We start from the raw sequence: 5,916 nt of genomic DNA, 5'->3' as shown, positions 1-5,916 counted from the left end.
GAGAGCACCGGGATGATAAAGATGGCCACCGGAGAGGTATTCCCCCTCCAGTAGGGTGCCGGAACGGGTCCAGATTGGTTTTAGGTGGCTACGGAGGCTTCTGGCGGTGGAACTCCCGATCTATTCTCCTCTTCGATAGATTTAGGGTATATGGATATATATAGGCGGAAGAAATACATCAGGGGAGCCACGAGGGGCCCACGAGGGTGGAGGGCGCGCCCGGGGGGGTTGGCGCGCCCCCTGCCTCGTGCTCTCCTCGTTGATCCCCTGACGTGCACTCCAAGTCTCCTGTATTGCTTTCTTTCCAAAAATAACTTTTCCAAAGGTTTCATTCCGTTTGGACTCCGTTTGATATTCCTTTTCTTCCATACTCTAAAACAAGGAAAAAACAGAAACTGGCACTGGGCTCTAGGTTAATAGGTTAGTCCCCAAAATCATATAAAATAGCATATAAATGCATATAAAACATCCAAGGTTGATAATATAATAGCATGGAACAATCAAAAATTATAGATACGTTGAAGACGTATCAGCATCCCCAAGCTTATTTCCTGCTCATCCTCGAGTAGGTAAATGATAAAAACAGAATTTTTGACGTGGAATGCTACCTAACATATTTATCCATGTAGTTCTCTTTATCGTGGCAAGAATATTCAGATCCATAAGATTCAAGACAAAAGTTTAATGTTGACATAAAAATAATAATACTTCAAGCATACTAACTAAGCAATTACGTCCTCTCAAAATAACATGGCCAAAGAAAGTTCATCCCTACAAAATTATATAGTTTAGCCATGCTCCATTTTCGTCACACAAGAATGCTCTCATCATGCACAACCCCAATGACAAGCCAAGCAATTGTTTCATACTTTAGTAATCTCAAACTTTTTTCAATTTTCACACAATACATGAGCGTGAGCCATGGATATAGCACTATGGGTGGAATAGAATATAATGAGGGGGTTATGTGGAGAAGACAAAAAAGGAGAAAGTCTCACATCGATGCGGCTAATCAATGGGCTAGGGAGATGCCCATCAATTGATGTCAATGCAAGGAGTAGGGATTGCCATGCAACGGATGCACTAGAGCTATAAATGTATGAAAGCTCAACAAAAAAACTAAGTGGGTGTGCATCCAACTTTCTTGCTCACGAAGACCTAGGGCACTTGAGGAGGCCCATTGTTGGAATATACAAGCCAAGTTCTATAATGAAAATTTCCCACTAGTATATGAAAGTGACAACATAAGAGACTCTCTATCATGAAGATATTGGTGCTAGTTTGAAGCACAAGTGTGGTAAAAGGATAGTAACATTGTCCCTTCTCTCTTTTTCTCTCATATTTTTTTGGGCCTTCTCTTTTTTTCTCTTTTTTTTGGCCTTTTTTCGACCGGAGTCTCATCCCGACTTGTGGGGGAATCATAGTCTCCATCATCCTTTCCTCACTGGGATAATGCTCTAATAATGATGATCATCACACTTTTATTTACTTACAACTCAAGAAGTACAACTCGATAATTAGAACAAGATATGACTCTATATGAATGCCTCTGGCGGTGTACCGGGATGTGCAATAAATCAAGAGTGACATGTATGGAAGAATTATGAACGGTGGCTTTGCCACAAATACGATGTCAACTACATGATCATGCAAAGCAATATGACAATGATGATGTGTGTCATAATAAACAGAACAGTGGAAAGTAGCATGGCAATATATCTCGGAATGGCTATGGAAATGCCATAATAGGTAGGTATGGTGGCTGTTTTGAGGAAGATATAAGCAGGTTTATGTGTGAAAGAGCATATCATATCACGGGGTTTGGATGCACCGACAAAGTTTGCACCAACTCTCAATGTGAGAAAGGGCAATGCACGCTACCGAAGAGGCTAGCAATGATGGAAAGGTAAGAGTGTGTATAATCCATGGACTCAACATTAGTCATAAAGAACTCACATACTTATTGCAAAAAATCTACAAGTCATCAAAAACCAAGTATTACGCGCATGCTCCTAGGGGGATAGATTGGTACGAAAAGACCATCGCTCGTCCCCGACCGCCACTCATAAGGAAGACAATCAAATAACACCTCATGTTTCAAATTTGTTACACAACATTTACCATACGTGCATGCTACGGGACTTGCAAACTTCAACACAAGTATTTCTCAAATTCACAACTACTCAACTAGCACAACTTTAATATCACTATCTCCATATCTCAAAACAATTATCAAGTATCAAACTTCTCTTAGTATTCAATGCACTCTATATGAAAGTTTTTATTATATCCCTCTTGGATGCCCATCATATTAGGACTAAATTCATAACCAAAGCAAATTACCATGCTCTTTAGGACTCTCAAAATAATATAAGTGAAGCATGAGAGTTCATCTATTTCTATAAAATAAAACCACCACCGTGCTTGAAAGTGCGTTATATCAACTAGAGGGGGGTGAATAGGTGATTTTTATGAAATTCTTCGCTGAGGAATTTGCCGGTGAGGAAATTCCTTAGCGAAGAACTACTAGCAGCAGAATAAGTACTCAAAAGTAAACATAACAGAATACAAGCATAGTCATCATGATGAAATGAAGACAGGCACAGAGTACAGGAAGCGTAGGCACAGGATAACACTGGATGAAGACAAACAGACTGAAGAAATTGAACTGAGGAAATTGAGAAAGTCTTCAGTCAAAGTCTTCAAACACAGATATGAACAAACACACAACTCGGTTAAGAGGAAATGAACGAGTTGAGGGAATAGAACCAGTAAGCTTGGTGAAGACAATGATTTGGTAGACCAGTTCCAACTGCTGTCTCAGTTGTACGTCTGGTTGGAGCGGCTGAGTATTTAAACTCGAGGACACACAGTCTCGGACACACAGTACTGAACACGCAGCTCAGGACACCCAGTCCGCACCATATTCTCCTTGAACTAAGGTCACACAGACCTCGTCCAATAACTCGTGGTAAGTCTTCAGGTGACTTCTGAACCATCACAAACTTGGTCACTCGGCGATCCACAATTACTCTTGGATGCTCTAGACCATGACGCCTAACCGTCTGGAAGAAGCATAGTCTTCAAAGGTAACAAGCGTCGGATCCACGCAGGATCAATCTCTTCAGTGATGCTCAATCACTTGGGTTTGTAGGTGTTTGGGTTTTGGGTTTTTCCTCACATGATGATTTTCGCTCAAAGTCCTTGGAGGATGGGTTGCTCTCAAATGACAAGTGCCAGTTTCTCTTGGAGCAGCCAACCAACTAGTGGTTGTAGGGGGCGGCTATTTATAGCCTAGGGAGCAGCCCGACATGATAAGACATAAATGCCCTTTAATGATATGACCGTTAGGTGGATAGATATTTTGGGAAAGCTGGCGCATAGCACAGCAACGGTCGGAATTTTGAGTAGCAAAATCCTCAGGGTTATCATGTTCCTCACTGTGTAGGTAACCTGCACTGGTGAATTCCTAACTCCTCAGTCAGAACAAATTCCTCAGAGACCAGAAGAACTTCGTCTCTGTCGCTGAAGAATATGACTGGACTGTACGAGATTTCCAATGGCTTCACTCGAAGGGATTGGTAGGTGTAGGATTTTGACTTGAGCATCACATGGAAATTTTTCCTTAGTATTTCCTCGACCCCCTTTAACAGTACGGTATTTCCTATGACTCAAGAAAGAGAAAATGAAACTACGAAAACAAAAGTCTTCACGCTTCATGTTCCTCGAATGAATACCAAGTCTTCAAGGTCACACCAATTTCTTCACTTTCAAAGTCTTCAGAAAGTCTTCAGAGATTTAAAGTCTTCAGTCGAAGAACTTCATTTTTAGGGGTCGACTTTCTCTGTAAATATCAAACTCCTCATAGACTTATAGACCTGTGTACACTCACAAACGCATTAGTCCCTTAACCTATAAGTCTTCAATACACCAAAATCACTAAGGGGCACTAGATGCACTTACAATCTCCCCCTTTTTGGTGATTGATGACAATATAGGTTAAGTTTTCAACGGGGATAAACATATGAAGTGTAAATACTGATATTGAGGAATTTGATTGCAAGATATAGAAGAACTCCCCCTGAAGATGTGCATAGTGAGGAATTTGCTTTTGAAGCAATGCACACTTGAAGAGTTGAATCATGGAGATCTCCCCCTATATCTTGTAATTCATACACGCATTTCACATATAACAGTGAAGAATTTGAAATGCATGATGAAATATGGTGACTGATGTAATTCAGCATGTGTGCATTAGCATATATGAGGAATAAGCATGTAGTAAAACATATCAAAAGTATCAGAGCACCATCGGGTTTAAGTTTACAACTCGATCCAATAAAGTCTCGGAAGAACGAGAGTTGTAACTAGAAAAAAAAATACACCCATATAGAAAGACCCGCTTGAAGACTAACTCAAAACTCTCCCCTTTTGTCATCAATTGACCAAAAGGATCGAATATGAGGACTAACGCCCGTGAAGAATATCAAGTTGATGAATGAGCGCCAGCGTTGTTGGGGTCGTTTGTCGTAGTAGGGCCTATCGCAGTGTCGTCCAAGTCTTCATTTTCATCAGTGTCGCGTGATGAAGAATATGAGCTGGCCACTAAGGAAGGAACCTTGACCTTCTTGAATTTCTTCGGTGGAGGTGCATACCGGTCAAAATCTTCCTTGAGACCCATTTTCTTCAGATCGTCTTCACCATACAGATGTGACAGAATTGCCCAGGTGCGACCGAACACTTCATGGAGGCAGTAATGGTTTTTCTTCACTGCATTATGTGTAGCAGTCATGTTGTGAAGAAATGAACCAAACTGACGCTTAACCCATTTATGATTTCGATCCACCTTCTCGTGAAGACTAAGCAGAAGCTCACGATCAGTCATCACACGAGGAGCAGTGGCTTGAGGAGTAGACTTGGGTGCATTGGCAGAGTCATGTGTGGCAGAGTCATCATTGGTGGAATAAGAGGCAGCTTTGCGAAACTGTCCATCCAATGGACGAATGCCTTCATCTATAACAGCTGGTGCATTTCCCTTTTCATTAACTGAGGAATAGGTCTGCTTGAGGACTTCAATCGGGGGCAAGTAGTTGAGGTGATTCTGAAAATCAGCTTTGTAGTTGAGTGAAGACCTTGTCCTGAGGAATCTCATAATCCAAGGTGCATAAGGCTTTAGCTCAAACGGAGACAGTGCAACATTTGCCAGAGTCCTCATGAAGAAATCGTGATAATTGACAGGAATGCCATGAACGATGTTGAATACCAGATTCTTCATGATGCCAACAATTTCCTCATCAGATGAGTCGTGGCCTTTGATAGGACTCATTGTCCTCGTAAGAATACGATAGACAGTTCTGAGCACATAAAGTAATTCCTTCATGAGGAATTTGGTTCATGGGGCCTGACCTGGCTTCAAAGGTTTCATCAGAACCTGCATGTAGTGATTTGTAAGCTCAGGTTCACTGTGGATGCAACGAGCTTCTTCAAGGGGAGGACTGAGTGGTAAGGCACGAAGCAATTCAGAAGCTGGTGCAGTGTAGTGAGTGTTTTCAGACATCCAGTCCAGCACCCATGAATTCACATCTTCAGAATCTCCTGTGATGTGTAGCGTTGCATAAAAGTGAAGAATCAGTTCTTCATTCCAATCGCAGATGTCAGAGAAAAAGTTTAACAGTCCAGCATCGTGAAGAACACTAAGGATTGGTGCGAAGCACGGCAGAGATTCCATATCCACGTGAGGAATATGCTCATGGTAGAAGATTTTCTCTTTGTTGAACAGCACTGAGGAATAGAAATTGGCTTGACTAGCAGTCCAGAAACGCTTCTTCCTAATGCGAGCAGAGTTATAAGGGTTGTAGTCTTCGAAGAATACATGCTCGCCGAAGAAATCATCAGCCTTTAACTTTTGCTTGCGTG

This window comes from Triticum aestivum, chromosome 3A (assembly GCF_018294505.1).
Source record: "Triticum aestivum cultivar Chinese Spring chromosome 3A, IWGSC CS RefSeq v2.1, whole genome shotgun sequence".
Lineage (NCBI taxonomy): Eukaryota > Viridiplantae > Streptophyta > Magnoliopsida > Poales > Poaceae > Triticum > Triticum aestivum.
The sequence above is the reverse complement of the archived record's forward strand: the minus strand, read 5'-3'. Positions refer to the sequence as shown.